Consider the following 10490-nt stretch of genomic DNA (forward strand, 5'->3'; position numbering starts at 1 on the left):
GTTGCTGATATGGCATCCCAGTATCAGTTATTAATATGGAGAAAGTATGATTTTTGGGGGCATTCTATTAAAAAGTAGGGCACATATGCAACATACCCAGACCATGCTTGTTGCATAATATGAAACAATTTTGCTCTCTAGCTCTGCCTTCCTGCCTTCCTCAGCATGGCATAAAAAATAGTACTGACTGGAGTTGTGAAAATAGCAACTCAGACTTATCCTTGTCAAAAAAGTTTCCTTTTTTTCTTATTTTATTTTGCTGTTTTTTTACATTCTGCTGCTCCTTTTCTGAACTCTACAAAAGCAAAGTCGGTCCCTCCCTCACTCCCATAAGAAGTCCAATGCTTCAGGATTCAACTGGTCTAGTCTGTACTTAACAACATACTCCTCCCATTTTATCATCCCTTCCCCAATCCACTCATAACACCAGTAACCTTTCACTAGATTCAAGCCCTTTTTAAAACATCCTCACCAGAGGATTAAATATATTTTTATTGATTTTAGAGAAAGAAAAAGAGAGAAACATCAAGAGGTTACCTCTTGTACACATCTCAACAGGTGCTTGAACCGCAACACAGGTATGTGCTCTGACTGGGAATCGAATCTGCAATGTTTTGGTGTACAAGAGGATGCTCCAACCAACTGAGCTACTTGGCCAGGCACTCCAAGACTTCTTAAAAGAAGATCTTCTACATCTTCTCCAAACATTTTGAGCAATTTGGAATGATTCAACATATTTGAGTGTGAATGGTACTGGTCTGCTTCTGCCAAACAGAATTAAAATGGCCCTTTACAAGAAATGTAATAACAATAACAACAAAACCTCACTATGCATAGTATCTCACCATTTACAATCCACTCCCAAGTGATATTGCAGTCCTCACAGGTCATGACAAAGCTACCTAGTGTCAATTACTTTCAAATGAGGCTCAGAGATTGAAAGAGTCCAAGGGGTTAGAACAAAATTAAATGGTTATAAATTAGAGAAGCTGGAACTCCAATTAAGGAGTTGTTTAAAGTGAAAGTCTAGAGGTCTTGGAGGTTTGGTAGATATGTTATGAACTCTAGAATATCCTTCTTAATGCCCGGGGTAATATATTGTTATTTCTCCATGTCCTAGAATCTCCATGTCCTTTCCAACACAGATGGTGTTTTCACACCTTCCCTGTGGTATGGGGGCTACCATGCTAGACCTCTTGCATGTTTTTTTTTTGAAGCAATAAAACCTCTACATCAAACCATTTGTTACTGTCATCTTGATTTCTCTAACTGTATTGAGTATCAATTATTTCTTCAAACCTATTCTTGCCTTAGAAATTTCTATTCTCTTCCTCAGAACAAAATTTTTCCTCCTTTATATTTGACTGATTTTCACACATCTGTCAGATATTACATACTCTGGCAAATTTTCCATGGACATGTATATATCTTGCCAGATTTAATAGAGTAAATAGCCTACATGCTCCCAGAATCCTGTAAATTCTCTATCACATTTTAAAAATATTACTGTTATTCCTTCCTCTTTCATTCTTTAAATCTATTTGATGCTTTAAAGTCCACAAGAACAAGAATTAACTTTATTTTGCACACTTACTACTATATGCTCCTTGCTCAGTACATTGTCTGGCACATGTATTAGACACTGAAGTTTTACTTGTTATTCATACTTTTTCCTATTTCTAAGGTTCTCCAAAGAATGAATGCTTTATTTCTTTGGTGGTAGTTAGAGGGAGACAAAATCAACCACCTGTAGAGAAGTCTGTTTGTGGTTTACTTGGTAACACAAGAGCTCATATGGACCATGCATTGTTTGTCAAGCTTCCTGCTAAAGATTAGGTGACTTAGAGTTCAAGTGTCAAGATAAGAAACAGTGAGTGAGGAGGAGAGAACAAGACTTAAGTGGGAAGTTAAAATTCAGTGAAATAGAGGGAATGAAAATGAGAGGAAGGAAATATAGAAGAAAAGCAGAGAGAGCCAGGGAGGCAGGAGTGATGATCAGAAAAAGAGCCCAAGGGTTACTCTCTCTGTGGGTAGAATGTTAAAGGAAGACGAGAAATCAAGGTGTTCCCCTGGGATCCAATGTCTCTGGGATAACATTTTAAATTCAGGAAAATAATTATTCATCAGTGACTAACTCATGGGAGTTTCTGTGCATGCAGGGTTGGGAGGGCTATGGTGAGGTGCTATCTGAGTCATGAGATAGCAGGCCCAAACTTTCAGCCCCTCCCAGGACCTGAAGTCTTATCTCTTGGGCACAGCTTTATGGTCTCCAGCCATTTCCCTCCCAAGTTTTGCAAATACTGCCACCTCCCTTTGCAGTGAATGGTCCAGGATAAGGCACACTTGGCACTGGGCCTAGACAGTCTCTCAGTGTGGTTCAGGTGGAAGAGAAGCTCTGCCGCACATGGGCATATGACCTTGCAAAGTCACTTAACCGCGGAGTTTTAGTTATTTCACCGTTAACTAAAAGAAAATCATTCTTAACAGAGGTTTTTGAAGTTAAACTGAAAATGATGCTTCTGATGTGCTGGTGCATTAGAAGAGAGACATGAGCTCATTTTATGCATTCAAATGTATGCATTCAAATGTCCACTTTCACTTTATGCATTCTTCCTAAATCTAGTTTTGTGATCAGTGCCTCATGACAAAATTGCAACCAAGACTAAACATTCCTGGGCCTTGCTCACCACTTAGTAAGGAGTCAAATGTTCCTCAAAGTTTTACTTCTACCAAGGCAGAGCTACACCTCTTCCAATTACACCTCACAAGTAACCCAAGCTTCACTTGGCTTTTTGCTCCTATGGGGCCCCCAACTTACTAAAATTTGTTGTAACTTCAATCAATTACTTAACTGGGCCAGCACAGGTAATCCAGCTATGACCTCTATAGCTTTCTAAAGACCCACTGTGACAGCTTCTCAATACACAATCTACTGCAGTACTTTAGGAATCAAACAGTCTGATTTAAGATGCCAGCTGCCACTTACGAGCTGTACTCTTTGGCAAATCATGTCACCTTTCTGTGTTTTGATCTGTTCAACTATAAATGGGGATACTAACAGTATTCACATTATTAGATTATTTTAATGATTAAATGTATTAATACATGTCATGCACTTAATCGTTCCTGGACCATAGTAAATACTGTAGGATTTTTAGTTGTTGTTGTTATTGTTGTTAGACATTTTGTGAAAATGGGATCATTTGACATTCAGGGTGGGAAGGGTTTGGCCTGCTAAAGAAAGTGAGGACTCTGTGAAATCTTCCATATAAGCACAACACTTGTTAATGGAAAGACTTGCATTCCATTCTCGCATAGACCCTGTGAGAAAGCAGAAAATGGTGGAGGTTTTAGTTCAACTTTTCAAAGAAGATTTTGAGATTCTCAGAGACAGTGACTTAAGGTGCTATGTTTAGCACCTGGAGGAGCCAAATATATAGAGCTGGTGGTGGCTTTCCTCTGTAGGCCAACTGTTCCTGGGAGTAGAACACGGGACTTACTCATTCTCATGAGGATTCAGAGGCAATTTCTTTTGAAGATGTTTGAAGCTTCTACTCAGAAACTGTTCCCTTCCTCATGACCCTCTCAAATCTGGCCTAGACTGCAAAGAAGCCTAAATTGTGTCAGTCATGTGGACCAGATGTGTTTTTTTAATCCTTCCGAAAGTGGACATTGATACACAAACAGTGCCTGTGAAGCAGAATCTGTCCTAGAGTGTTTGGGATATCAAAATATTTATGGCCATATGACTAGGATCTAAGATTAGACATATGGAGAGGACAAAGTCTTTTAAAGTAAGCATTCATTGATTCACAAACATAATCTGAGTGCCGACTGGTTCCTAGAACTTCATGGGGCCAAGGTGATAGAAGATGTGTATGTGCTTGTGTGCAGGGAGGTAGACACTAAATGATGGTCTAACAAATATTAAATGAAATTGTTATTAATAGTAGAAATCAATTAGCAGTAGTATTTTAACAGCCACTATCTGCCAAATGCAGCACTATTAGATTTATATTCATTATCACTCAGTAAAACTCCATGAAATAGATTTTTATCTTATTTTTACTAATAAAAATAAAATATAATAATTTGAGAAAATTTTCAAAATCATGTAACTAGTAAAGACTTATATTTAAATTTTTTTCATGAAGTATCTTAAACATGTCTATGAAATAAATATAAAATATTAACTATATTTTATATTTTAAGTATAAAGTGGAAAGACTACTCACCTCTATCTTCCTATCTTCCTTCGAGAGATAATCCCTTTTCGTAAAATAGTGTGTATCCCACCGTGCCTTTTTCTACACATTTACATACATACATATGAAAATGTTTAAATACATTCTTATTGCTTGATGGCAGGGACTGTTTGTGGCATGGCTATTTCATACTACATTAAAAACATTGCTGTCTTGTGCACATTCTTGGGTTAGAGTGACTATAGACTAAGACTCCATGTAAACCAATGGTTTTTAAAACTGATGACCTTGTTGGCTTTACTGTTGACAATAGAGAGGAAAAGGGAAGACATTTTGTCAGCATTTCCACTTGGGAAAAGGAAGTGGGGATGAGATCTTGGTTTCCTGCCCCCCCCTCCCCCCTCGCCTTCTTTGGAATCAAGTTCTTTAGACATGCTCCCTCTGGGTGGCCCCCAATGAGTCAGTTGTTCCAGAAACCTCTCCTGCCATCTTGTGGCTTGTACAGCATCTACAGGCTGCTTCTGGAGAAAGAAAATGAGGATTAAAAAAAATGCTAGGGTCTACCAAATAGTGAATGAAAGAGTACTAGTGATAAGAGTGATTATTCATGTAGTTATTAGTTATTATCCCTATTATTGACAATTTCAGCCTTTTACAGTGGATACTGAAGCTCAGAGTTTGGATTATTAATCTAGGATAGGTGAAAGAGATATATATCTTATGCTGACTAGCCCAGACTGGAGCCACTACAGTAAAGTAAGTCAAACATTTACAAATAGTATCTGCATAGAGAAAACTAAAGTGGCAATATTTTCAGGTCACAGTCATTTGTAGAGAAAATTAAATTCAACCCCAGACAAGCACACATGTCTGGGCATTGAGATTTAACAACAGAAAATACCTATTCTACTTTATTTTATTTAGTTAGTTAATGATAAATTATATTTAGTTAGTTAATTATTTAATAAAAAGCCCTTATATTTTGATAATTAGTAGGTATAATTACTGGGTACCAAGGATATATTGGTGTGACTATTTCCTGACTCTATGATGCTTATATTTTAATAAGGAAGAAAAATAATAGGAAAAACACAATGACAAACAGTTACAGCTTTATAGAACTGCTGTGAAGGAAACAAAAAGGTTGATGCCATCGAGGGAGAATAACTAAAAAGACTTGCATAAGCTGGTGTGACAAATGAGGGCTCTCAAAGGAGGTAATAATTAAGTGGGACCAGAGGGATGGGGAAGTAGAAAAAGCTTTACAGTACTCTTGGTTCTGGAGCTCTAGTTCAATGAGCAGAGAGGGAAAGAGTCATAGAATAATATTTCAGAAAGGACTCCCTCTTCCTGAGGGCTCAGTCTCTGTGTGATCAGAATAGGGATTGAGCCCTTGCTTCTGTTGGCCCAGTTATGGACCATCGTGAACAGTGAAGTTAGAACCTTGTTCTGGACTCACTCCCCACATTTCTAGTACACACAGGGGCACTAGAACATGACTATAAAATTCACACCACATTCTGATGTTTATATTCCAGTCCTCATAGATCTCTCTCAGCAAACAAGGTCTTTTACATTTAGCTTTTTTAAAAATCAAATACATACATTTAAAAAACGTTAGAACATACAATTTTCACTCTCTGTGGCCCATAATTTTTCAGTAGAGAAATTGACCAAATTGTAAAAACCTGAGTTGTAGCATAGAGATATAAAATTCCATCTTAAAGAATTACCAGAGTGACTAGAGGTGGAGGTACTTTAGGAGATGGTGGTAATAGGATCTAAAGAGTGCTGAGATCCTAATTAAATAAAAAAGTATATCTAATTATATCCAAGGGGGATATTAGTGTTAAGAGTAAAAAGTACAATGGCAAGTAATAAACAACTAGGGAATCCAAATTTGATTTGTTTTAGATAAAAGCCTTAAAGAGCTAGAAACAAAGTCTCCTCTCTCTCTCTCTCTCTCTCTCTCTCTCTCTCTCTCTCTCTCCCTCTCTCTCTCCCTCGCCACAGGCACATGCACGCATGCACACACACACACACACACACACACACACAGATGTACATATGCAAATAGTATTATATTCCCTATAAACCACTAGCACATAGACAAATAGGTATACTCTTGCACTGATGCTTTAAGTAATAGATTTAGAGATTTAATAATAGATTCTAATACATTCAAAGTTAAGGCCTGAATGACTCACAGCAACATATTGATACTCCACCTCCCTAACTGTCATATACCCACATTCATTTCACTTTATATCCACAAGATTCTAACATTGCCCTCTGGCACAGAGATGGTGTCAAAGATTGTTCCTTCATTGTTCCCTGCTGCCAGCCTTCAGAAACCAATTCTGCCTCTCTAGCCTGGGATAGTCACACTGTTTGGTGAGCTCTGTTTAGCAATATATTTTCTTTACTAAATGTGAACTTCATAAAGGCAAGTCTATTTCATGTTTATCTGGGTACCAGCAAGTTGCTGCTCGGAGTTTTTCAGAACAGGCCCATGATAGATGAGCAGTGAATGAAAACTGATAAAATGTATTTCATGCAATCCCAGTCTTCTTTCAAAGAAGACTATTTTGTAAAATGATAAAAATAATTGTACAGATCATGTGGGGGAATGAAAAAGCAAAAACAGGTAAGAGTGCTTTGCATTGCTAATAAATGACTATTTCTTGGACACTAGTACTTAAATTATATATAATTCAGAGAAGCAGAGTAGAAAGATGTTATATAGATGCAAATATATGTAATAAAGCAGATATCACAAGTATCTTGATATGTGGTAGTTTAATCCATTACATAATATTGTTTAACTATGGGAAAAGCTATTAGTTAAATATCTTCACTTCACTCCATGAACCAAAAAACATATGTCTCCAATACAGACTTAAATTCTTCCTGCAGATTGCCAACAATGTACTCTACAAAAAAATATGAGGTCCTTGCTTGCTTTCTTTAACCCAATCATCAAAATGTGTTCAGTCTTTGACATACATATAAACCCTTGTAGAGTCCGTCCCTATCCACGACTGCTATTGTCTCATGCCTCTCTTGAATTTCATATTTGAGTATTGGAAAATGTTTTAGTTCTCAATAAACTTTTCCTCACCTTGATGCCCTAGCTTATGCTATTCCCTCTTCCTGGAAATCCTTTCTATAAAATTCCATCTCGTGGTTAATTCTTAGTCTTCATAGCACAGTTTTTTAAAAATATATTTTTATTAATTTCAGAGAAGAAGGAGAGGGGGAGAGATATAGACATATCAATGATGAGAGAGAATTATTGATCGATTGCCTCCTGCATTGCCCCACACTGGGGATTGAGCCTGACCAGGAATCGAACATTGACCTCCTGGTTCATAGGTTGATGCTCAACTACTGAGCCACACCAGCCCTGCTATAGTTCAGTTTGAGTGTCTCCCCTGGGTCTCTAAGTTGGACTTGTTACCACCCACCAAAACTCACATAATAGCTACTATGTGCATTTCTGTGGTCGCACTTAGGATAATTATTGTACCATCTTATATGACAGATGCTCCCAAATAATAGCAGTCATTGTTGATGGCAATAAAAACAGTGTTGTTGCTGCCTTCCTACCCCTGTACTGTCTTTAACTAGACTTTCTCTAGGACATGGCCAAAATTATGATCTCAATAAAAGCAGGATTTTCTCAAAAGTTTTTGGTAGAAGTTTTCTCTTTTATAAGCCTAAATGAGGATGTTCCATTTTTTCCTCTTGTACCCAAGCCAGACCAGTTCTCAATTCATGCTTCTTGTCCAAAATCACTAAGTGTAGCCCCATGTTCTGCCTCATCAGCTTTCCTGGATTGGAAGCCATTGAACATTGGATTTTCATACCCTTTTTTCTTATGTACCTGGTGGCCATCCCAGGAAATTCTTTCATTCTGATAATTATTAAGATCAACCCTCATCAGCACATACCCATGTACTATTTACTATCCTTTGTGGCTGTCATAGACTGGGACTGTCACTATTCACCTTGCCTAGTAGTGTGGGAATCTTTTGGTTGAACTCCCATGGTATCTACTTTGAAGCTTGCCAAATCCAGATGTTCTGCATCCACTCATGCTTTGTTATGGAGTCCTCAGTGCTCCCTGTCATGTTCATTGACTGCTTTGTTTCCATCTGTCACCCCCTGAGGTACTCGGTCATTGTCAGTGGCCAGTGAGTAGTCAGAGCAGACCTGGCTGGCATCCTCAAGGGACCTGCAGCCCTTGCTCCCATTATCTTACTTTTGAAGGCTTTTCCCTATTGTGGGCCCTAAGTCCTCTCTCATTCTTTCTGTTTACATCAGGAGGCCATATACTTGGCCTTCATAGACAGCACTTTCAACACTGGGCTGACACTGGCGGTGTTCACTATGATGCTGGACCTAGTACCCACTGCACTGTCCTGTGGAGTCATCTACACTCAGTGCAAGACTAGCCTCTCCAGGGGAATGTCAGTGAGCCTTGCAAACATGTACCTCACACCTCTGTGCTGGTCTTCTTTGTGCCCATGGTGTGGCTGTCCCTGGTGCACTGCATTGGGAAGGTTGCCCCATCTTCTGTCCACCATTTTTATAGCCAATATCTACCTCTTTGTGCCTCCCATGCTTCTCCCACTTGCATACAGTATTAAGACCAAGGAGATACACCATGCTATCAACAATTCCTGGGTCTCAGAAAGGTCAGTGTGAGTTCTGGGGCTAAAAATGCCCCTGAGTGCCCAAAGGAAGGGCCTCAATTAGACCAAAGATTGACAGCATTGAGTACTTGTTATTTCATTCCAACTTTCCCAAGATCTTTCCCATTAAACTATGTAAAATATGTGTTAATTTCTTTCTTGAATATGGGTTAAGAATGCTGACCTGCTCTTGCTTAAATTATACTGCCTCTTCCCATATGAGACCTAGCATTTTGTGTAGTATCAAAAGCTGCCCAGGGGAAGACTTTGTAGAGGGTCATAATCAATATGCAAAAACTGAAACTAAAATGAAACTAAAAAAACAAAACACACACACACAAAACAACCTGAAAAAGGAACAATACCTTTAAAAGCACTCTGAACAGAACCTGGCAAAAAACTGATAAACCCTAGTTGTAATTAACTTTAGGAAATGTACCTCTTCCCATGGTTTCTTATGACTGCTTCCTACATCTCTGCCTGGTCAAGGTCATTCTCTTTGGTTTTCATTCTAGCTAACAATATCCTTTGGACTCTTGACTCATATTAGAAGAATCAGAACTTCTACACTCTTCCCTAACGGCAGATTCAGGCAGAACTCCTCCAAATCTTTCTGAGGATATGTTACTTTCTGGCCCCGTCATCTAGTAGAAAGCATTGACCCCACCTCTAACTCTTCTCATTTCTGATTTTATTTTTCCTGTGAACTCCTGAATCCCATAACCTAATGTATAACATTAAGCTGAAGTCAGTATTTGTTTCTCAGCACTGTTAGTTATGAGATCTTGCACATGACATGGAATGCAACAAAGCTTCAATGAAGAAAACTGCCACAAGCATGTCTAAGTCATAATCTAATTACTCAGAATATTGTAAACCTAAATTACCAGAGCAAATTGCCCCTACCACTGACTAACTGGAATTCATGTGGGATCTCAGCATTGAGATTACTTCTTCAAGAACACTTTTTTCCTGACAGGGCCCCTCTCCAATACCAGAGCAGAGGCTTTATCAGTCGGCTCCTATGGAACCCTACATTTCCCATTGTTACATTTAGTGTACTATTAGTCTTAGTACATATTAGTGTACTATTTTGTCTTTCAGTTTAGTTTCTTTTTCCCCTCTCCAGAATATATTATTAAACTAAACTCTTTGGAGTTTAGAATTTCCTGGACCCTAAAAAATACAATATTTTATCAAAGGCAATGTGTTTTATTAATCTTTACATCCAAGTATGTGGCCAAAAGCTTATAGTGTCCACATATTTGCTGAATAATTGAGTGTGAATAACTACCTGGTAGTAAGAAGAATTGCAAAGATATAACTGGGAAAAAGAGAGGATCCCAGAAAGAAGGACTAAGGGCCAACCAATAAATTTCTCCTAATTACAGCAGCTAGTGGGAGAAGAAAATGAAACATAATCTGATCTGCTGAAAAATCTCATGGTGGTGTTTATGGGTCACTAAGTTTCCTTGGAAGATAACTGGGGTTTGAAAAAAACACACCACAAAACTAAGTTCTGGAAAAAATTGATCCACCTTTGATGTTTGCCAAGTCATCATCCTACATCCATCTAAGGAGTTTCCTC

General features: G+C 38.2%; 1 pseudogene; it reads left to right on the forward strand.

Annotated features, from left to right (window-relative positions):
- The first annotated feature begins 6824 nt into the window (after positions 1 to 6824).
- On the forward strand, positions 6825 to 9519 carry LOC132241871 (olfactory receptor 51M1-like; annotated as a pseudogene).
- The last annotated feature ends 971 nt before the right edge of the window (positions 9520 to 10490 follow it).

The sequence above is a fragment of the Myotis daubentonii genome, chromosome 9 (assembly GCF_963259705.1).
Source record: "Myotis daubentonii chromosome 9, mMyoDau2.1, whole genome shotgun sequence".
Lineage (NCBI taxonomy): Eukaryota > Metazoa > Chordata > Mammalia > Chiroptera > Vespertilionidae > Myotis > Myotis daubentonii.